At 33.6% G+C, this 25,517-nt stretch overlaps 1 protein-coding gene across 6 annotated transcripts in view; it reads left to right on the top strand.

Annotated features, from left to right (window-relative positions):
• LOC124952794 (blood vessel epicardial substance-like) overlaps positions 1-25,517 on the top strand; it is a 41,212-nt gene that overhangs the window by 10,465 nt on the left and 5,230 nt on the right. Inside the window, exons 1-2 of one of the 6 annotated variants that reach the window (XM_047503194.1) lie at positions 1,487-1,587; positions 11,198-11,248. The exons of 4 other annotated variants lie outside the window; for them this stretch is intronic. The gene's annotated coding sequence lies outside the window, so the exon portion shown is untranslated. Of the gene's footprint in view, positions 1-1,486; positions 1,588-11,197; positions 11,249-25,517 lie in introns of those variants that run through there. One more of the 6 variants, XM_047503189.1, reaches the window with a different exon arrangement.

Below are 25,517 nucleotides of genomic sequence, written 5' to 3'. Positions count from 1 at the left end.
CGTAACGAAAAGATATATATATATATATATATATATATACATATATATATATATGTATAGACCTGTATGAGTACACGCATATACACTCTCTTTTATAGGGTCGCAGAACATTTCACGGAAAAAGTTTCGCTATTACGTTATCTTCTTCGTGAATCACGTTTCCTATCCACCCTTCGCCAGTCGTAATTCTATTCAATTTTCTAATTATTAACCGTCAGTCAGAATTATCGCGAATGATAAAGTAACGAGTATTGTAAGTACTTGTACCCAAGTACTGATGTATACTAGAATGAGCTGACATTATTTTAAATTACAATAGATAAAATCTTTAATGAACTTTTAATACTCATCTAATGTATCATAGTTATTATATATATATATATATATATATACAAATAAAAAGTACAATTTTCTCTTAGGTATTACCTTTAATATTTTTTTTTTACGATTTTCTATTTAATAATAATCGTCAGATTATATCCATCTTCTTGAGCAAATGAGATAAAGTCCATGACAACATAGAGATGCATACATTGTCTGTACAAAAGCAGTACATAGCAGACCATGTCGTTCTAGGTTGGAATAGAAAGGGTCGATAGCCCTCTCTGTACGGCGCTCGCGCCACCCTCGTACTCCCATAGATGTTTTCGAGTTCACATATACATAGCTACAGGCGAATACGCATGTGTGCACGTATCCACTATAGGGTGCCAAGTACTTGGAACCTGCTTTAGCACTTCCCTTCTGTCCATGTTGATTTAATGCCTTGTATCTCCTCCTGATCTCTTTTTCTTTTTCCTTCCACTTCTTTTTTTGTCGATGGTAGCTCCTGCTTCCATTAACTACATTCCTAACTTTTTATGTCTTATGCCCGTAATTCTCAATATGTCAATATTAGGTTTTAGACATTATTTCTGTCCATTAGAAATGTAATAATCATTAAATTTTCCTTGAATCATTTATTACAGCAAATAGTCCGGATCTATCGGTAATTGAGAAACGCATCGATTCACAAATAATCCGCCATTCACCATGTTAGATACGCTGGTAGACCATTCTTGATCCTATACAATAACGCAGATACCCATTGATATATCATTGTGTAAATGGTTTAATGGTGGTCTATTGACTTCGAACAATGTGCTATTTGGGATCATGTATTTGGACCTTGATTATTTAAAATGAATATATGTATTTTTAAGATATATATATATATATATATATATATATATATATATATTTGTTATAGATGTAAATGTTTCTAATATCATTGAATAATCGTTATTCATTTTTAACAACGAAATTATACGGTTCACAATAATTTCAAATACATGGTACAGAAAGCGGAGAATTGCAAAGTGGGGAATTGTAAAGATATATGCGTGCGCGTGCGCATGCGAATGTTCACTATCTGCACTAGCCTCGCATTAAACGTAAGTCTAAAATCGGCTCTGCATAATGACTTCGTTACATATACGAAGTTCTTGGTCCACGTACCACCAAAGTTTCGAGAGCGCGCACATTGCAAAAGCAATGGGGTATAACTACTCTTTGCTTTTCATGCATTACAATTTGTAGGAATGTCCCGTAAGTTTCAACTTTCGAGTGTACAGCTTTGCAATAATTTAAAATCATCTTCAAAGCTTAGACGTGTTATTCATTTCATGTTATATCAAATTAACAATGATGTCTTGTATTATGAGTATAAAATATGTGGAAAAGAGTCAAACGAAATCGTATTTGTATCAGGTTAATATGAGTACTATAATATTATAGTCAAAGTTCAATAAATTATTACACATATTTCAAAAAATTCTAACACGATTGTTTGATAAGTTCGTGGTATATTGAAATATTCAATTAGTATGATTGTTCGATATCCTAACTATTATTTTCTTTCAATCTAAAGATCGACGAAAAAGTGGCAAGCGATACTTACGATTGTCAGATCGCAGTTATATGCAGGCTTCGTTTCTGTAAAGCCAAGGACACTTGTTGCCCATCAAGATCGTCGAGCTTGTCGAGCTTCTCGTGCGTGAGTCCATTGCACGTAAATAATTCAATACAATTTTTTGAGAGGATCCTTAGAAAGCTTCGGATTTTTCCAATTCTTTTGCCGTTCTTTTGTTCAATTTTTATGGACATTGGTATTATTCCTCCTATACATCAGTTAGAATGCAAGCTCATAGGTATTGAAGCGAAGTCACGATTCAGATCTCGTTTTTATTCACATTTTACGATCTTAAAAATAGGTTAGTTTATCACGCGAAATTATACACGATACTGTGGGTGTAGTTCGCGTGACGATAAGATTTCACTCGCGATCGCCATCTTTTGTTCGACCTCGAACATATTTTTTTTTTTTATTATACTCGCGATAAGTTAACCCTCTATCACAATCAACGTCGAGCTAATTAAATTAAACGGATTCATTCAAAAAAAAAAAAAAAGAAAGAAAAGAAAAGGAAAAAAGAAAGAAAAAAAGAACAGAACATTATACGCCAACGGTTTTTTTTTTTTTTTTTTTTTTAATTCCTACCGCAGCTTCAATAAAAGCATTTATCGAAGTTCGCAAGTACTCACGATGAATATTCGACGTTTAAATTTTCATTATTTAATTAGTAAAAAGTTATATGTGAAGGGCGTTTTGTATTATATCAACCTGTACCATGCTCTTATGTTGTATGATTAATGCTTAATGGACTAATTAGGTACTTGTATTTCTCGAAATAGGAGTTGCGTGCGTCACGGATGTTTAACGAGGTGAAATATATCATTTTTTCAACGCACTATTCTTCCGTTTAATTAATTATCAAATTCTCAGGCTGATCGCGTGCAATTCCATGAAGTACGATGTTCAAGATAGATCGAAGTTCTTTTTTTACACTGGATAGAATATGAATGCTAACTTTAGTCCAAAGGAAACATTATACGTTTCTTTTATTTTGCTTCTGCTTTTGTAAGAAATACTCGAAGAAATCGAATATTCTTTCTGCCTTATAGATAGAAGTACAATAAAATCGAAGATGCGTTCGACAAGAATTGAACTTCGATAGATGTGTTTAGATCTAAAGAAGATATTCTGTTATATTCATGTTCGGCTTTTTTAAATAGAAAGAAAAATTCATTAAAAGTAAAGAAAAAAAATTGTTAAATCTTTTTCTACAACGAGATAGATTGAAAAAAAAAAGTTATACGCTCATTAACAACTTAGGTATCTACTTGATATTCACAACTTTCAAAGCTTTCGAATGAATATTCTTAGAAGTTTGACGATTAATCGAATGATCAAAAAGGAATACATTTTTCTCTTTGTGCCAAAGGCCACTTTATTAGGCTCGTTACGCCGGTCACCGCTTCCTTGAAGCTCTTTCGCTATTCGTTTACAGTAGATATAGCAAACTGTTGGACAGCTTTCGAATTGGATTAGCTAGTAAAGTACGTGAGGGTTCAAGAACATACCACAAATGTATGAACCTTCCAATCCCTCAGATCCCTCTCTCGAAATGGCTACTGACAAGCCACAAGAGACAGTCACGGTTTCGCTTGCGTTTGACCGTTCAATTTATACCGACAGATGCAACCAAAATCATTTCTCTTTTACGATCCGTCTGAAATAAATCGGAGAAATAATTTAGAATATTATTAATACGAATAAGAAAGAAAAAATATATAAATTACAACTTAATCAATTTTTCTCTTCTTGATCTAACCGAAACTAAATACATCGATAATATTCATAAATGATTCGGATTTTCATCAAACGCGCGTGTCAAATTTATTGATGAATTTTATGATAATGTAATAATGATATATCTATGCATGTTACTGAATATTCTATGTCAATTTTGGTAAAGGCATTGAAATGAATTTCAATAATCCAAGTGGACAAATTAATAAATAATGACGAGACAGAACGGCCGATGTTCTGTCGAATGTAATGCTCTTTTGCTGTTGCAATGTAAACATCGATTGTACAATATGGATGAACATTTGAATGAAGAAACTAAACTATGAAAAAGAATTAAAAAAAAATACGTATCAATCCTGATGAAACAATCGGAGTTTAATTGATAGTCTGGCAAGGAACGATCGATGATCGGCCTTTGAATAAAAAAGAAGAAAGAAAAACGAGGAAGTAATCAACCGTACTCTCTTTCTCGAAGTTTAAAGGAACTTAACCGTCTACTTCTCTTTACTTTATCCTTTGTCATCCTATTTCGATGCCAGGAAAAATAAAAAAGTAGATCCAACGGCTCAAGATAAACAAGTAAGAAAATATTGTACCTCGGAAAGACTCTTTAGCTACTTATTGTCACATTAAGATAGCTTTGACATCGTCTATCTTGCATGTTGAATTGTATTTTCAAAAACACTTAACATCAAATCATTCGTTTATTGTCAACAATTTTATTTGAGCCTTGTTTTTCTTTTTTTTTTTTTTTTCTTTTTTTTTTCTTTTTTTAGGTACGTATGATACTCTCTTGCAAAAAAATTATAGATCTATATATCCAAAGCTTACCAAGCCTAGATTGCATTAATTTTATTTCAAAATGCACTTTAAAGGCAACGTATCTATCTCTTTGATAGAAGGAAAATATTCATTAGAAGAACATACAAGATCGCTTTAATATGCTTCGTCTGGCTGTCCCAGATGCCTCGCATTAAGAAAAATCGAGTGAAAGAGAGAAAAGAGAGAAAAGAGAGAAAGAGAGAAGGGAAAGGTTATAATGCCGAAGTCTCGTGTAAATCACCACACCCTGTTGTGACGTCACGTTATTCACCCTGACCCGAAGGGGCGAGCCCGTGAAGAAAGAGAAGGCGAGAAAGCTTCGCTTGAGATTCGTGTTGCTTGCTCGAACGCGCGCCAAGAGTCACGAAAGGACTCCCACTCATTAATTAGCATACCGATATCGGAACGCTTACCTGTTTCACTACCTGCCTAACTACCTGTCTACCTCAAGAATCGTCAGGAATACTAAATTCGAGTCGGATACACCCTCATCCCGTGCTTCTCAAGTTTTCCAAACATGCTCGATATAATTCGACGAGTGTCTTCTAACTTTCCTTTGATTGTTAATTAATGTGCAATCCCTATCTATCAATTAATCCATACAAGATGATAATACCAAAGAAGGGAATCCCTAATGGAGTGATCAAGATCAAATTACGTGTTCAAAGTTTTCTCTCGGTTATTTGATATCAGAAGAATTATTAATTTATGTTTTATGTAATTTATCATCAAAAAATTTCAAAATGATTCTTGAACCCTTGGTTGGAAATGGTAATAATTTATGGTAAAGTTTCTCTCTTTCTCTCCCTCTCTCTCTCAATGATCATCTTTTTTCTTCTCAATGATCATTTGTTGGACATGGTATTTATACTTGTTCTAAACACGCATATGTCTTTTTCCGCTATATTACTTGTCATACCAAGCGCCATTAACATGATACATACTAACCATAGCTCGTTGGCTCTCCTCGACGTTATTTGTACAGAAGAACGCAATTGTTATTTTCGTAATGCGAGTAATATATTTTTCAGTAGAATACGTCTGTGCTTGTCAGATACGAGCCAAGAACCAAATTTAAATATCGCGAAAAAAAACATTTTATCGTTTTGCGACCAAAGAAAGAAAGGTTAGAAGGTGTTTGGCAATTATCTTAGCTTATCTTATATTTATTTGAACGAAAAGTGAGATTGCAGCGCTATGTATAAACGCATAATAACGAAAGTAGAGCACTCATATTTCACATGTTTGCCCGGTCTAACACGTCTCTGACACGATAAGCATGTTTTTAGAATCCTTATATATAATGGGGAAAGTACCATTCCTTGCTTTTCACACGATTATTTGGCCTAAGCTCTATTTCGAACGTGTTTGGAGGGATGAGAGAAAGAAAAGGATTACAATCATTAAGTTGTGCTTGTCGACAAAGTCATGGTCAGGATGATATTAGCATACTCCTTTCATATATTATAGCGATAAGCTAAAACTGTACCACGCAAGAAATTTCACGAATCTAATGTTAAAAATACAACAACGTCAATGTTAACTTTTAACTATTTTTTGTGACCTTCAAGACTCATTAAATTCGATCAAGAATATTCTTATATTATTACGATTCAATCTAAAATAATTTACTATATGAATGAATTTTTGTTTTTAAATGATTAACGATACGAGGACAAGACGGCCTATTGGAAAAATATCTTGACCACGTGATAAGCAAACTCCTTTATTTTGGGAAGAACAAATATTGTTTTAGTATCCGTTCGCCTGAGAGACATTATCGTGAATTTTACGAGTATCGTTCAACAAGTGGTCATTGTGTCAATTTAGTGTCATTGTGGCCAATAGTTACAATGAATAGTTACAATGGATTGCAATAGAGAAATTTAATATTCCATTAACTATTATCAAATTGAAATATTATTACGAATATGAATAATAAAAGGAGAATAAGAAGAATTCCACTGATCTTTATATTCCAAGTATTTTGGACTATGACTATCAAAATAGTGGTTTGGACAGCTGACGTGGAAACAATATGTTCGTTAAATATTCAATTAATATTGAAATCACGGAGATTTTAATCCAGAGAAATCGGTGGGCATTTCTATCTCTTTCTTCCGAGCTATCTCACGACGACTGCGGATTTAATTTTAAAGCCACGATATCCTATGAGTTCTTAATAAAGGCTCTTCTAGAGTTTTCAAGAAAAATGATAGAGAATTCCAAATGGAAGATAACCTTAATAGCTTTGAAAGCACAAACCCTTCTCGACTAGCAGGTAGACTACACTGGAAGTGGAGCGAGAAAGAGAAATCGAAAGATAGAAGAAGAAGAAATAGAAGAGAGAGAGAGAGAGAGAGAGAGGGGGGGGATACATGAGGGTAAAGCAAAATGAAATCCTTCAACTTTTCTTCTGCATCCCTCTTTCCTATCCCTATTCGTCACGATCGACGTTACTCTTCTTAAGCTGATGATTGTTTTCACACTTTTATCCTTTTTATTTCATTTCCTTTCGAAGCGACATAAAGCAAAAATCCCTTCGAAGAATCAATGCGTGCTTATGAAATACTAATTAAATAAAAATTACTATTGTACTTGCAGTTTTTATAATTTAATAAGTTCATTTAATCAATGAGAAAAAAAGAGTTTTAAAATAAGAAGAGGAATGAGATTCGTTATGAAAAGGTCATCCTTCTCTCTCTCTCTCTCTCTCTCTCTCTCTCTCTCTCTCTCTCTCTCTCTCTATCTCTCTCTCTCTTTCTTCGAATTCTATCATTGGGATTTTTACATAAAGACAAAATCGATGAATGAACTTGAATGTCCTGAATTGAATCTGATAGAAAATCTTAATAATTTCTACTATCCGTTTCTCTTCATAGGAATGATACTAACGAATCTATAGATTTTTTTTAAAAACAATAACTCTACAAATTACATTGTAATTTTTTTAGATGAAATTACGCTATTAATAACTATCACAGAAATGCATTGGACATTATGAAAAATCTCAAATTTCTTTTGATGCCACTTAAGATTAAGAATTAAGAACTATCAAAGAAGTATGCACGCTCGAACTAACTTATCGACATGTCGAATCAGTGCGACGAAATCGGCTTAATCTTTATGATGCATAATACTCTCGTAATATTTGTCGACATTAACTACAAGCTACAATTTACAGTTAAAACGTTTGCCATATTAATTCTCAAGGCTGCTTAAACTCTCGTCATCGGCTCGAAGGACGTGCAGATTTATCGCATAGAGTATCGTTTCTCATCGGACCGTCAGGTCTAATTCGTATGTTCGTCTTGTGTCGATAGTAAAAAAGTTTACGACTTTCTAAACGGCGACATATAAAATGAAATTCGAAAAGTTTATTGCTGTGGTCGAAGGTTATCCAGGAAGAGAGAGAAACGGTCATTAATTCGTCCGAAAGTCTCATGTCGGCTCGATAACGGTAGTTACTACTTGCCAGATTGTTCGTCAATGTACAAGCCAATAGTGATAGTAGAAACTGGTCAGATACAACTATCATAACCGTAGTTATTATTTGTCAGACGGCCATGCACACGCCAATAGTAATGTTCGGGCATTGCTCGGTCAACGCATCACGGATATTACTCACGTAGCGATGCATCGTCGTTCTCGTTGTTATCGGTAATAACGCTCGATACCGTTTCTCGTGAAGCATCAGCAATACCTTTATTAGCTTCTATTTAGCTGAATAGCCGAACGAAATCGTTCACGGATAATCGAAACGAACTACTGCTACTTTTATGATTGTAGAAGTCAATATCAATGTTATCCAATGATCGAATTACAATAGTTCTTATTCTCTTTATTGAAAATCAAATGGTGATAACAAAATGTTTAAAACGTTACATAAAGAAGTAATTGAGAAATACGTACAGAGGACACTTTCTGGCCTCACTTTCGATCTTTCGTACAATCGTGAACGTGTAATCTCTTGGCAGAGATAAAACTAGATCTCTCGGTCTTTTATTGTGACGTAACTATAATTTAGATGCGTTCACTTGGCAAACTCATTGACAGTCGGCCTATCCTTGATCATCTGCCAAATGTCTTCGTATCAGGCATAAGAGGAAAGTGGACCTTACGTTTCTTTATTTTCTACGACGCGAATTAACTTTTCCAGAATTTATTTTCATCCATGTCCTCTTTCATTCTGCATGCCACGCGTTTTCTTTTTTTCTCCTCTTTTTTTCTCTCATACTACTTTTTCACTTTTTTTCTGGGATACGTGCTCAAGGAAAGTATTCAATTAAGGACTTACAAAAACACCAGTAAAACTTTAATTATGCATAAAGAATTTCAACTTTTTATACGATAATTTATACGACGATATACGAAAATTTATATGACGATATAACTTTTGATAACGATTTGCCTTAGCGATTGGTCTTTTTATGGTTAATAGCAAGATTTTTGTATACAAATATTTTAAAGATATCTTATATACTTTGAGATACTATCGATAACAGTAACAAGCTGTTTCTCTATATCCTTTATTCACGTTTAAAGTGCACTTACATAAACTTTTCGTTGAAATCGAAGGACGAACATGACTCTATTTGACTCTATTCGATGATATAGAAGAAATTCTTTGAAAAGATATCCTGTACAACGTCTGGAATAGAGAACTCTTTCAATTGTAAGGATGTGAAAATCCATTTGGATGAGAGCCGAACAATTTTACGAAAATTTGAGAATATTCACAAAAGGAAAACTAAATCGATCCTGGCTCGATGTTCTTAATGTTTTTTTCTTCCATCTTTTTTATTTCCTTCTTGAGTTTTCTTCCTTCCACTTTTATCGTGATAATTCTAACGAAGGTAATAAAAAATAATGACGCATCTGGATACTCGGACGGTAACAGGCTATAACGATGAGACGTAAGGATATGTCAAAGCATTGTCGCTTGTCATCGAATCGCCGGTGTAGCATTTCGCATATTATTAAGTTTCTATATTTTTACATGGTCTGCTGATGTTGACGATGATCAAATGATTTGTGATAGTCCCTCGTAAAAATAACCGATGGAATAGATAGTTTCGGATTCGTGTTTGCCACGATTCTTTTTTCAAATTTAAATTCAATGTAAACGAAATTGTTCATCATCTATTAAAAGTTTATATCGAATTAAGGACATTGCTCGTTAGGTCCTATTTTCGAGATATTTTCGAAATATCATCAATCATCGTTCAGACAAAGAATAGATTGACATATAATCTCAGACGTCCTTCAGTTAAGTGTCGAATAGATGGATCGTGAATAAAGTGATTTTTATGCCGAAATTCTATGATGTTGTCGTCGTTTCTCAGACTCGTCGATATTTTCGTAGAATAGCGCATCTATCCTTCACGCTTTTGCATTCTATGTCAACAGACAAATTTTCCTTCTATAGAATTGATGATTTTACGTCGTATCTGTAAATATCTTCTTAAAGTCCGGAAAAATCTTACAAATGCAAATCTTAAGTGATACATTCTATATTAAGTCCAAAAAAATTCGGATTTTGATTACTTAGAACTTTTATGATTCAATATCTATTTATTCATATTGAAACAATATATATATATATATATATATATATATATATATATATATATGCGTTTCTCTATTGCTGACCACTTATTTCTCTTGGGATTGGTCAATCTCGCTTGGTGGTAAATTGGCCTGTCCGTTAAGTGCGGGCAACTGAAGCGATTCAATAGCTATACTATTTTTTTCGTTACTGATGCAATGTCATCGATTTCGTTTAAGATGACTTCAACGGAGACGAAAGTAATCGAAGCTTCTTAATTGGTTGTTGACATTTTCTACGGAAATGAAACTTTTTCTATAATATGGTATATGTTCCTTCGGTTGATAACTAAGGTATTAAGCTTGATTACAATCGATAACGTCGATGATATTAAGGTGCAAGAGAGGAGCAAAGATTTTATCAAATGTTTAGAACTTCTGGCTTACTATCATTAACGATGAAAGGAGTATTATCGTGTGCGCGAAGTATAAAGGATATAGTGAAACGTAATATCAGAAATTTCATTCTAGATAGTTTAAATTGCAATATAAATAAATTATAAAAATCAGAAAAATTATTTCCCACGAAGAAACATTTAGAATCTATTTTTGAGATAGAAATTTCAGCTTGAAACAATGCCTACTTTAGTACGTATCGAAAAGCTTGTTATTACAAAGACAAAATCTTTTTATCGTTCTTCCGTCAGATTGATATGTTTCCACAAAAGATTTCATTCACAGAAAGATATGGAACAATAAATATTTGTTTAATCCTCTTCAAATATTTTTTTATATTATACGAATATATTCATAAAAAAAGCGAGTTTGGGACGTATAAATTTTACTTTTGTTCTCTGATTTAAAAACTTGTATTACGTTAATTTATAATTGAATAATTCAATTAAAATCAAAGGGAAAAGTGAAATTTTTTCCAGTACGTTAATAAAGAATTTCAAGCAATTAAAATTTCCAATTTTTTCAGTCTAATAATAACAGATTTTATTACAATATTTCAGTTACTGAAATAATCATAATATTTTTAACAAGGGCGTTTATTAAATTTTCTTTATTTAAAAATACACTATTTTGTTAAAAGAGATGGACTTGAAGGTAATCTACTTTTCATTGCTGTTACAGATGGAAACTTAATTACTGGGAGAAATAGTTGCTGCATTTTTCGAACTAATGGTAGGATAATATCGACCAATTAAAGATACAGAATAATGTAGAAGTTTGCATAACAATTATTTTGAATATAATTAATAGGATAGCTCTTATTGGACGGCATGGGCATTTATTTGGGGCTTTCGACCGTGTTTAATGACGATCCTTGCTGAGTTAATACGATATACGGAATGTCCCACTTTGTCCTTCTATATTGAAAGGACAGTGAGATGGACAGAGAGAGAGAGAGATAGAGATAGAGAGAGAGAGAGAGAGAGAGAGAGAGAGAAAGAGAACGGAAAACAAAAATTATTTTGTGTGAGAATGACGCCGAGTGGAATCATTTGGAATCCTTGGAACAATGAACGTACTTTTCACGGCGTCGACGAACAGAATTTTCGAACGCTCATCCCTCGGACTCCCATTAAAATCGAGCTCGGCTTACGCGCATAAAATGGGTCGTTCGAACCCACCAAAATATCGCGACGCAAGCGTTTATTTCTCTGTTCAAAATTAAAGCATACTCTCGACGATTGCCTATTGTATTCGTTCTCAGCGAATTTTTTATTGTCATTTATTTTAACGCGTAGTTTTCCCATAATTATTCTACAGGTAACAACAATTTCAAATTTTTGACAGGAAATGCGAAATTTTTTATTGAAAAATTATTTTGAACGGATAAATATTTTCTCGATGTTACACTTAATGACGTGTTAATTAATTTTTATTGTGAAATCGAACGAACTAGCATAATTATATAAAAATCGATTTTTCACGAGATGGAAACAGTACATTTTACATCACTAATTTACATATCATTTGTAAAATGTAACCGCGATAAATATTACCATATATATATATATTACCATATCGCAATAAATATACCATACGTCAATGATTGACAATGTGAAGATTAAGAAAGAATACTACACGTTGAGATATCATCTAAATTTTTCTCCCTTGATTTTGATAATCCACGGTCGAATACATTTAGTCACATTTACAATTTATTATGCTCTATTCTCGTCCAAAGATTCATACAATGATTTATATTCATTGTTGATAAAATAGCCGGAAAGAAAAAAGAATGAGAAAGAAGATTTTTCAGCATAAATTAATGCAAAGTAGACCAGAGGTGAAATTTCATAATTGATTAATTTATATAATTTATTTAGATGCTATCTCGTTATTCTAAGCGTCTAATTAAAGTTAGACGAAGAATATGAAAGCAACAGAGAAAGAGAGAATTGTGATAAGCTAAGGAATTAATAATATGAAGAAACAAAAAAATGAGAGGTAGAGATAGCGAGAACTAGTATCAAAAGTACAAAATAGAAACAACCGTTTCTATGAGTTCGAAATTCATACGTTACGTGTGATAGTACGTTCGTTGCACGTAATTATGCAAGCCGAGTTGACGTGAAATAGAATTTCCGTAAAAAAGAAAGTTGCGGCACGATCGATGTTAATGAAAAGATCCGTCGTGCGGTCGGTGATAAGATCGAGTTTCTTTCCTCCTCTTTCTCTTTTTCTTTTTCTTTTTCTTTCTCTCTTTTTCTTACTCCCACATTATTACTGAAAAAAGGGAAAACGGAGTGTTTAATGAAACGCGAAATAAAGCGAGCTGCCGACGGAAGAACGAGAGAAAGTTGGTTTCCGCGTAATAAAAAGTTACGCACGCACTACCACAGCAAAGAATATATATATATATATATATATATATATATATATATATATATGTATGTATGTATGTATGTATGTATGTATATATCGTAATTGGAAACAGATGTTGGCCGTTTCTGTTATATTTTCATTTCTTTTTTCGATAACCTTGAATCAATGAAACAACAAAAGATACGAAAATTTTGAATTAACTATCGATATTCTTTACCATGAATGGTAATTCAAACATTTGTGTAAACCCATTCTTTTATCAAAATATTTTTCAAGGGAAATGCTGATTATCGATAATTCATCTTAATTATTAATTATACATCAAGTAATTAAAATCATTTTCAGATATATACATTTTCACTTTTTTCTCCTGTTTTATCTTTTTGTCAAAAATCATTTTGACCATCCTAATCAGCTTTTTCCAGCTTGTTTTGCCGATTGAAAGAACTCACACTCTCTGTTTCGAACAATGAAGATACCTATATGTTGACGTTATAGGATAGATATTTTTGACTTTATTGTCGCGTAAACTCGTATGAAATAGCAGATCCTGTAGGTCGGAATAAACATTCGTTCTCGGTATGGTTGAATTAATGATAGGGTTGGTTTTGCGTACGTGCAATAGGTACTATATGCCAAACAATCTAAAACATATCGTCCAGGAGTAAAAACGGAGAAAACAAACAGATGATATATTATCTTGTTTTTCATGATTACGAAATATTTATGAGAGTAGATACCTTTGTACCTCTTTAAGAATTTACTAATTATGTTCAAAATACGCAGATTAATGTGTACAAATGTTAAAAGAAAAATAGTTTATTCTTAAGGGAATAAAAGAAAGATACGTAAGATATTCAGTAGTGCTTCGGGCAAGAACATAAAAGTTTCTTCGAATGTCTGTTAACTCGAGAAGATAGTACACGGATACGTCGACCCGCTAACATTTCCTTGACATTTTCCTACCAACAGCCTCTGAGCAGCACGCCGTAAACCGTCCGGAAGGTTTCACGATGTCCATCGTAAGGGGAGATATTTGTTCTATGACACGAGAAAATAAAAGGGTTGGAAAATTCACCCTGCCGCAAGTTCCGGTTTCTTCCATCTATTGTGCACTTTTTCAATCGCTTGTTAAAGCTTTTAAATAGGTACTTGAAATAATTGGAAGATAAAGTTGTACAAAAGATATACCTACATGACAAATTTCTTTCGTAAATAGAGCATTCAAACTCATGAAAAATATGCGATTAAATTAAAAGTCATTAAATTAATAATTAAGCTAATCAGAGAAAGTTTATGAAGATCTTTCAAAAGTTATGAACCTTTTTTTCTAATCACTTTTGATAAAATCGAAGGGACAGATTCGAACGTAAAATAATATTTGAGCTTTTCGCTAAACAAAAAGTCAAAAGTTTGATATCTCGAAAAAGAATACGTCGGAGAGAATTTACATGTCATCCTGTAATCACTGAAGTTGACATACAGTTGCGCATGATCGTTCGTTGTAACAACGAACGGAAAGACCGTGCGATTAAAAAAAAAAAAAAAAAAAAAAAAAAAAAAAAAAAAAAAAAAAAAAAGAAAAAAGAAAAAAAAAAATAAGAGAGAGAAAGAGAGGTATATTTGAAAGCAGAACGGCGGAGGGGAATCGGGTCAGCTTGATAATGCTGGGGGAGAAAAATCGATGGAGCTAAAAAGTTTTCGCCGTCGTAGGAGCCACCGAAAAAGCATGTTAAAAGTACTTCGATGCGCCCTATGAAGGTTCTTTGGACATAACTTTTTCATTTCTTAACAACGTACTACTTTTTGTATGATCTTGGAAAATTTATTTCTCATTGATTACTGAAGTCAGACCATGATACAATTCGAAATTGAAAATGTTTCCCTTTGTCTCATCATGCACATTAATTATTTTCTAATCATATAAAAAAAGTGTATTCTTATTATCTTCATACAGATATAATTAACTGAGAAAAATAATTATAATCATATTTTCTTTATATTTTGTTTCTTTACTTAGCACTAAATAAGCAAGACATATAATTATTTTCATTGAATATTTATTCGCACAATTCGTAAATCTATGCCTTTCTGATGATAATTGTTAATTATATTAATTATATTAAAATTAGCTAATTAGTTAAATGGAAAAACCTTTGTAAACTTAATTGCACTGACAAAAAGGATAGGAAAGACGATACGAGTACGGAATGATTTGGTATAACCGGTCGATCGTCGATACTTCCGCTAGCTGATGAATCGTAACGTCAAAGCGGAAATTCATCATCGACGTTCCTTTCGTAACTTACAATTTCGGTTAAAAAAAAAAAAAAAAAAAAAAAGGAGAAAGGAAAGAAATGAAAAAGATCGAATCTCATTCAACACGCATTTCCATGTTTCACTCGATACTTCGCCGTTAAATTTCGTTATGGTTGTTAAAAACGATAATTTAGTTTTATGGGACTCCTAACAGAACTATGTGCATGTCCACTGTGTCAAATTACGTTTCTATCTCTAAGTATAACCACTGCTCTGAAAATAAAGTTTTACGATGCGACTTCAGAGTTTAATGAATATTTATTCAACAACAACAAAAATGAGAGAAAAAGAGAGAGAGAGAGAGAGAGAGAGGGTAGAGGAAAACAAAACAACGATAGGGTTTTGGTTAGGGAAACGACGATGAATAATTTCAAATGTTGGAAAATATTTATGATGCCCTCATAAACAGGGAAATAAGAGTCACCGCGAAAAAATCGAACGCATTCCATTGCCGTGCTTTAATTAGCGCAATTAGTAGTCCTCGCTTATCGTCGTTAATATAATTGAAATATCAAAGACAAGGAAGTCGGTGTTCCTTTGATGAAATATTCATAATTCAAAGCTCCTGATATTTTGAGCGTGATACGTTGGAAAATTGTAACAAACTTTTTCGAAATTTATCGAACCATAAATCTGGACTTTTAGAAAAATTTGGATCTTTTTCAATGTCACAGAATAAATCGATTCTCGATTTTTCTAAGTATTCGAAAAAAATATCTTTCTATGATCGTCGCAAGCGAGTTTGTCGAGTTTGAGCGACTACTTTAAAAGTAGAAAATTAGTTTTCTACAAAATTTGGCAACTTGGAGAATTATATTAGAAATGTGAACTATGTCAGTAGAACATTGTACGAACTCCTTTAAAGTCGATTCACGTAAGATCAACAACAAGAGAAGCGTCGCAATCTCGGCTCCTTATGTGTTCGCCGATTACCTGAAATTCCAGATTTAATGGAGAGAAACAAGTCCCACGTTTGACTATACCCTCCGTCCCTTCGATCAAAATTATACATACGTGACCATCCCTCAATATCATCTGCAATTCTACATTCATGAATATTAATCATTAGAAGATTACTTCCTCCACAATCGAATGTTGAATTATTATCCAAATGAAATTTCTACGAGGAAATGGCAATACTGAAGATGGATTATATGTCGGACAGCATTATGAAATTATATTCGTCAATTTGCCCTTTAAATACTATCACTTTCGCTTGGTATGTAAATGATTGAAGAAATTTCGATTTATATTTTAACGCACCGCAAAAGAAACTTTGTTATAAAATGATTCTTCCTCGTACGAAATTCTATTAAGTTTCGTTCTAATGTTAATTATCTTCTTCCTTCATTCTCAAGGATGTTTAAAAGAGAAGTTCAGTTGGAAACCAAGCATCCACGATCTTATTAATTTGTATGCTTTAAAAACAGAAGGATCGTCTCGCGGCTAGATCAAATCATCATTATCATTATCGTTAATTTCCCTTCGTGAAAATTTGGGAAAGTTAATCATCGTAAAGCAAACTGTCGGATCGATTTAGTTCGTGGTTAGAAAGAAAACTGTTTAGGATTCTTATCGTTCGATCTTAGCTCGATACTGATCAAATATCATTCGACATTATTTAAGAAGATTTCTTTTGCCATTGAGAAGAAAGAAAGAAAGAAAGAAAGAAAGAAAGAAAGAAAGATAGAGAAGCTTGTTTGATTGTCCTGTCATTTACGATAAGTCACGGACGACGTTATTGACTAAAGATGATTGTACGCGTGGTAGAAAACAAGAAATACGATATAAGGAGCGACATTACGACATGTCGTAAATGAGTAGAACGTTATATAGAAAAAAAAATTATACCATCGAGATAAATGTGTGTGCTTAAGTGCAAATAAAAGTAGTAAGATAAATCCTACGATGCTTTCTCGAAACTTTTGCTTTTTGCTCAATAACACGATTTGTTTTCTAGATTCCATCGGAAGTATTGAAATGAAAGAAGACAATTTCTCTGAGTATTACGAAAAGATAGAGGAACTTTTGATAAGAAAAAAAGAAAAAAAAAATTGAATAGAATAGGGGAAAAGAAAATTGATCTAGCGTTTAGAAGATGAATAATCGAAGTTGATATCAACAGTACAAAGAAAGCTATTTTTCAATGAAAATATTTTTCTTTCCGAGCTTCCATTGAAATATTTAAATGAAGAGCACTTGATGAATATATGACAATTCATATTAATTACTATGTAAAAGATTGACCTATCGTTGTAATTGACTTTACACCCTTCGTCCTCTAAATTTCCTCTCGTGTCATGATTACTCGAAAATAAGCCGACACCTCACGCGACGCTTTTTTGCTGACTCTTAACTTTCAAGCACATGACACCCGTCAGACACTTTTTTACAATCTATTCTCTTAAGTCTATCTAACAGTAAGAATTTATAAGTTTTAATGTTCATTCATTGCAATTTTTTGATAGAGATCATTTATTTCCTCCAAGGATTTTTTCTTCCTGTATTATAAAAATATTATACATAGATATACAGATGTTATTACTTATGCAACATATTTTGTTCAATTAAATCATATTAAACGTAATGCATTGAACAATTCTTAAGTGTTATTATTTATCTTGAAGATAAAAAAATTTTTGTTACAAAAGATCTATTTGATTAGGATCTTAATTAGTTACGATAAAAAAAAAAAAAAAAAGAGAAAAGGTATGCTAAATAACGTTGGATGCTCTTATCAAACCCACACGTTCGAATAGAGGTTTGAATAGAGAGACTAGGCCGACAAGTTCTTGAAATAAGATATAGAGTGCTTGTTCTAAGTTCAACTTCAAAGACGATAAGATCGCCATTTTTGCGTCGCGGGTAGTCCAGTGCCGAGTTAAGGGCCGATGACGAGACCGATTGCGTCAAGATGTTATTTCGAGGGCAAAGAGACGAGAGGCTCTTCGCGTTGACCGGAAGATACCTCACGGAATCTTTTTAGTTGTAAGATCGATGAGAATTCAAGTTGGAAGAGAGAAAGAGAAAGAGAGAGAGGGAGAGAATCTCGAGTCACGCAGTCTCATCGTGACCTTCTAAGATAATGAGATTTTGATATTGCATCGAGTACGAAGAATTGAACATGCTGTAGTAACATGCAAGCGATCTTATTTCGATCTTATCGCGATCTAATATCTAACCAATTTGTAAACGTTCACAAGAGTAATGTTAGAAAAATTGAAATTAATACAGGAATTTTATTTCTTCGATAATAAAAATTAATAAATATTTCCTTTTCGTACTTTCAATTTAACAGATCTAAAAATTATAGGAAAGTTTCATCGGCTTAATTTTAAATCAATTTTGAACGTAGTAGAACCAATGGATCGTATAATTTAGCTTGATACGACAACAGTTGATAATGAATCTATAATTTTCATGATTGAATGACCTTCCAAAGGCATTAATTGTAATTGCTCTAGGTATTATAATGATGAAATTTGTTAATCCTAGATTGAATCGGATCAAGGTATAATTGCTCGAATTTTTTTATTCAAATATCATACCAACGACACAATGCCTATGGCGAATATCGTGATAATATTTATTATAATCACGATAAAATTAAAAGAAAATAAGAGAATAAGGCTGAAATGCGTAGAGGATCGCGATCAAATTTAATTTACGAGAATGCTTTAGAATGGTTACATACCAGGATTTTTAAAATCCTTACGCCCGCATATGCAGGATGAGATTCGTCACGTGTTTGGGATTTTCGAACAAACCCATGCATGAGAAAGAGAGAAGAGAACGTATAAACGTGTGTGTGTGTGTTGTGTTACGTCGCTTTCTCTTTCTCCCTCTCTTTCTGTCTCTTTACTAATGTATTTATGTGAGAACATGTATTCACTTATATTGCCTAAGGTCATTTCGAATTTCTGCATTAGAAAGGGATGCAAAAATTGAATGCAGATCTCACATCTAGCTCGTGTTCATGTAAAAGAACTCTGGTACATACAATGTATCAAACCTTTTTAATCTTTATTCCCTTTTTCTCTGTTCCTCTCTCTTTTAAAGGACGTTTTATCTTTAAAATTTTCGATTAGTTTTGCAAGCATAGAAGACAGTAGAAAGCAAGAATACAAGACAGTAGAAATGATTCCTTATTGGAACAACATTTTCAAAATTGTTTTAATTAATTGATATTTGTTCATTTTCTTTCATTCGAAGGAAACTCTGATACGCAAAATTTCACGAAAAGTTTAATATAAAGTTATTATGACGAACTTAAATTGAAATAATTATGTTATCTTCGAAACAACTGGAATTCAATGTCAACCGTGAAAGCTCGACAAATTTAATTCCACGAAAGAGGTGACTTTTAAAGGGAATGGGGAAAGAAAAGATCATATTACCTAGATATAAAAAAATTCGACCGCTTCGATTCAATTGGAAAGTAGACCTTCGGAACCTAAACTTATTTCAGCTTGAAACAACGTCTCGAGCTTAGTACGGAATCTAACGTGTGGAACGGGTCGAGCGGGCCTTAAATCTCTTATCCGGATGGTAGCGAATCTAGAAAAAGGTTAACCCGATTTAACGTAAATCTGGGAACTAGTAGCTCGCCGGAAATTGACTTAATTTCCTGCGGAAAACCTTCTTCTTTCCCGACGAAAGGAAAAATTCTTTAGCGTGACTTTCCAGTTCACCTGTCCAAAGTTTTTTAAAGACTCTAAATTCTCCCATTTAATAGTATTTCTTTGACAAAGAGATTTCTATCTTTGTCAGTTCTTATCACTTTCTTTTTAATCCTTTTATCAGGAACACACCTGTAAACGTTTATAAATGAAACGTTAGAACGATTATATTTTATATATGTATATATATATATATAAAATTGTTTAAATTCATAAGATATATTCGGAATAGATCAGATCAACAGTTTTCTTATGTAATAATTTTCATAAGTGAAAAGTAGAAGGGTAGGAAGCAAGGATTCTTGGAAGAAAGGATTCTTGGCACAGTGACGAGAACTAACGTTACTCCTTTCTTTGCAAACAGAGGGAGAGAAAGATATTCGCCTCTCGTGAGACCATCAGAGATACGAAATCAATGTCGCTGGACTAAAGAAAGAAAAAACATCGGTCCGTGATTTATTGGACTAAAATATATATTTACGCCTCAGCATGCGACCCATTCTGGAACGTCGATTAGAATTTAATGCCAATGCAATTCGTATAGATGTTGCCAAATAAGAATATATACATTTATTTATTCGAGATAGTACTTTAAAAAGTAAAAAAAAATTTTTTAACCAATCAGAGCTTCAACAATTTTTTTGTTTAAATAAATATATTTTCTTCTCGGTATTCCATAAGAATAAAATTCAAGATGATAGTTCTTGACATCGAATTAGAGAATAATCTTCTATTATAACCACGAAATTATACCATGAAACCGAGCGAACGAGAGTTTCATTACAGTAAAACCACTTTTTCCGTCAGTATCACGCAAGAGAACGGTATTATATCTGTATATGTGTCTTATGGGACGTCCGTGTTTTCCAGTCAGCCTGAATGAAGATTTAATGCAAATGCAATGCATTCGTTCCAGTGTGCCATTTCTCTTACTCTCCTTTATCGTCTTCCAGCATCGCTTTTTCCTTCTTCTCCTCCATCTTTCGTGGTCGTCACCCGAGCGACCAATCCTCATATCACGCACGAGTACATCGAACCATTTGTATATCTCTCTATGTATTCACCTATGTAGATTGCTGCTATATTTCTTATTCTACTATATATATCTATATCTGTATATATGCGGATATACACATAGCCGGACATAAACTTATGCGAACAATTTGATTAGGCATTTCCATCTGGACCAAGTCGGTAGAAAGTCAAGTCAAAAAAGTAAGTCAATGAGTGCGACAAACTTTCTACTTAAAATGTTATTTTTCCTTATCCTATTTATATCTACGTATATTTATACACTTATATATAAGTATATATATATATATATATACCTCGTATATTCACGTTAGATGAATACATATGTACATTATGTATTAAATTAAACGTGCTTTCATTCGATCCAACCATTTCAACGAAGATCTGAGAAATGAACTTGTGTACGCAAGTAAATGGATCGAAGTCGTCTTTCTTGTTTCTTTCTTATAGGTTATTTAAACTCACTCCCGTTATTATTGCAAGATATATAATGAAAGCTTTCCTATACATGAATTCTCAATTTTAAGATAAGTGATTTTCTTCATCGTTCTACTTCTGAATATATTTTTGTATTTTCTATAAATATCAGTCAAGTTTGAAGTCAACAATTCTAACATCGATCTACATGTTACGAAGAAATCGCTGTTGAATCCTGTGAGTTAATTTTCCGAATACTTTCTATCGTTTGTTCTTCTCTCAGTCCTACTAGTCAGAAATTTCTTCTTACTATTCGTCGAATTGAGTTAGAGGGTTTAATCCTTTCTCACATAAAGCTTTTGGTTCGTTCGAAGCTGGATATCGAATTTTCGAGGGATTCGTGATGTGTGATATGGCCGGCCTTCATGTCCTCATCGTCGTTGTTATACTTCAGACATTTGCATCTAAATTTACGCTACCATTTAGATTGTAACCGCTCGATGAGAGACCGTAGAAATCCTTGACTTTATTTACTAGACGGCTTCGATCCACGTGGAACAGTGATGGGATTTAAAAAACAAAAGGAACCACAACGACGCGACTTTTCGAGGCGAGGCGTAGCGAGGAGAGACGAGGCGAGGCGAGGCGAGACGAGGCGAAGCGAGCGAAAATTTAACGCCAATTTATTTATTGCCTTTCTCTGTCTATCCCTTTCGCTCTTCTAGTTATTCCTGTTTTATTTTCCGACACTCGACGTGTTGGACATCGTACGAATGCACACGCTCACATACGTATACGCTTCTCACGTATAGACGTTATTTTCACGAAAATAAAGCGTATTTTCATGAAGGACAAAATGGCCAGGTGAAACTTTTGCACGGATAAAAGGATTCGTGGGAATTGGAACGACGGACGGCATTGTTTCTATCGATATTTTTCGTTTCTCTTTTTAGAAATTCCTTCGAACACGATATACTTCTCTAGAAAAGATGTTAATCGACAAAGATAAATATTAAGTAAAGTAACTTTCCTCGAGTTTCTTGTCGAGAGTTTTTATTTCTTTCCTTTTTCCTTCCTTCCTTCCTTCCTTCCTTCCTTCCTTTCTTTTTCTTCCTCGTTATGGACGAAAGAACCGGAGCATCTGGTAGCAGCGGCCTCCAAATTGGACGGTTCACTGGGTGGCAGTCAAGTGTGAAGAATGTGAAAACGTTCGCCGCTGAAAAATCGTTAAGCACCTCGACCGTTCGAGATTTACGTTCCATTCTGTTTCATCTAACGCGCTTTGTCCGAGTCTTGCTCCTTCCACAGCGAGAGAATGAGAGAGCATAAAAAAAAATTTACCGGCTTGTCCTAATTCTTTAGTCGATATAACAACGAAAATATACGGTTAAAGAGAAAAAGAAGAAATACGAAAGTGGGAAGGAAAGAGAGAGAGAGAGAGAGAGATAGAAAGAAAAAGAGAAAAAGGAAACCGTGAAAAAGTAGGCCAGCATTTGAGGAATACCGATCCGCTTTATCGAGAATCTTCCTCCCATCTGCTCAACGGATCTAAAACTTTTTGATCGAGACCGAGTTGTTTGGAGAACACCGTAGACGAGCATAAAAGTTGAAACAGTTTTGATCGGGAACTCTTTAAAAGTAAAAGCATCACCACATATCTTTCCTCTTGCGTGTTGGTTTCGGACGTTTCAAGAAACTAGACGTCCTAATCTTTTTGCTGCTTCTTTTGTGTTATCAACTGTCGAATGAACTTTTGTAATGTCAAAAGTAAGAAAAAAGGATTTTAAGATTTTGTTAACTTTGTACATATTATCGCAAATCGATTTACCGGTATCTTGAACATCCTTCAAACACAATTCCAAATCGATTTAAATATTTATTTTCTAAATGGCTGAAGTTGGTTTAAAAGTAATACTAGAGATGGTCAGGCTTATTTCTTTGTCGTACGTCCAACCAGACAGTCCGTTTAACAAAACGCGCTGATTGAGCCAAGATAACCGAAGGTAATGACGCGGCAAGCATTTTATGAAGAACATGACATAAGCAAATGGAGCGCAATAAGGAGTTCCATGAATACGTGGATGCATGAATCGCCTGATATTTTGACCGCCATAGTCTGATTTGCATTCGACTACCGCTACAAATTCTTTGTCTTTTCTTTTATTCTCTTTCCTTTTCTTTTCTTTTCTTTTCTTTTCTTTTCTTTTTTTACACGAGAAGGCAGTAACCATACGCTCTTTCGGTATTCTTATCTTTGTTCACCTTTCAAGTCGTTAAGGAGTTCTTCCTTCTCGTCTACTACCACTTTTCTTCGCACCAATTTGCAAGTCATCATCTTTGAACGTTCCGAGCCTTCAAAGGAAGACCTTGCTCGAGAGCTCAGGATCTCGTTACGAAAAGGGTTTCGCGTGTACGCGCGAGATTCACACAAGAAAAGTGTAGGAATTTGAAAATCGGTCGGGTTATATTAATTTCTTGAGTGGTACTACATGTCCTTACAAAGGGAATTCATTGATCCTATAGTCGATACTCCTGAAAAGAATTTATTTCGAAATTGCAGCATTTACATTTCCCACAACTGTACAACTGCTAGTTCTAAAAGGGTTGATGAATTTCCAGTTACATCTTTTTATCTCGCCTCTAACTTTTTCATCGAACGTTTCAACAGGATGGTTCGGACGAATCCAGTTAAATCCCCTTCTATTGGACATTTTCTTTGCCTTTTTTTTCATGTTTTTTTTTCTCATTCTTTTTTTTCTTTTTTTTTAATTTAATCGAAAGTCAGCTTCGCTTTTGTATATTCAACCGCAAAAGGAAATAACGCGGCTGAAAGAACGTAGTGAATTACGAGTGGTGAAAGAATCGCGAGAATGTTCGAATCTTTTGATTACTTTTTCCCAGAAAAAGTAATCGTCTTTTCTCTCTCTCTCTCTCTCTCTCTCTCTCTCTCTCTCTTTCTCTATATGTCTGATTACAAGCGTCAAATATTTAATTTTAATGAAAAATCCTGACCTCGTCTTTGCGATACGGCTCCATGACTTTTCAAAGCTAACGCGACAAGTCTAGACAAAATATCCAGGGCGATTCATTCCGTTATAAATGAGACGTTCAAGAAACGAAGGATCATATATATTTTTCAATCCAAATGGAAAGCGAACGATACGTCTTGCTAAAAAATGAGAGCACGTCATCGGTCGTTTTTGGGTGATTGATCGCCTGCCCTAAACATTTCCAAACCCCTTCTCTTAAAAATCTTCTTCGACGAATGGTAATCTATTCGATGTTTGTTCGTTACTAGAAATGTCGATATTAACGAGAATAACACTCCAGCATTGATTCGAAATCTGAAATATATCAAACTTGAATGTAATTTGGAAGTTACTTTTTAATGGCAGTTTAAAAATAGAAGAGGATATTCCTCGAAGGATTAGTAATCCGTGTTGGTTATATTTACCAATCTATCGGCTAACGATCTAAAATCACGAAAATGCTCTACTCAAATCTCATTTATTCATAAATGTAAGTTTAGAATTGTCGATATCTAACGCGTTGATATTCGCAAAGACTTAAAACATTGCGATTGTGATTGAGGTCAAATTGGATGGGATGGTACTTACCAAACGTATAGAAAATAAATTGCGTCTAGACAATATATGTCGATAGGCACGTGAATATTTATTCGAGTCGAATCGAGTTTGGTAACGTACGTGCTTAAAACAGATGCCTCTAGAGAGTTCGATCTAAGATTAGAAAATAATACGTTTCTGGAGTTGTCTCTTTCTTCTGTAAAACTTTATAATTTTTTTCTCTCCACGATACCAAGATATCATTCGGAGATACGAATGATTTTTTAACGAGATTCCTAGTGAAGAAAAAAAAAAAATTATCTCTTTTTCGTTTCAACGAAGCAAGTACTTCCAAGAAGTTAAATAAAATACTGTAAAATGAATCACCTTATGAGAACTTGAATAGGATAGCGAAAATCGAAATACTCCATTTTAAAAGCCTATCCGTGAAAATCTACTCTCTTTTAAAAATCCCTTCCTCGAAGGAAAGATGACGTAGGAACTAATGAACGCTCACCAAGATTATAGCGATTAAAATATTGAAATAAAGGGTAAGAAATGAAATCCGTGAAAAAGAACAGGGCCAAAAGAACAGGTACGAAGGAG

Source organism: Vespa velutina, chromosome 11 (genome assembly GCF_912470025.1).
Source record: "Vespa velutina chromosome 11, iVesVel2.1, whole genome shotgun sequence".
Lineage (NCBI taxonomy): Eukaryota > Metazoa > Arthropoda > Insecta > Hymenoptera > Vespidae > Vespa > Vespa velutina.
The sequence above is the reverse complement of the archived record's forward strand: the minus strand, read 5'-3'. Positions and strand labels throughout refer to the sequence as shown.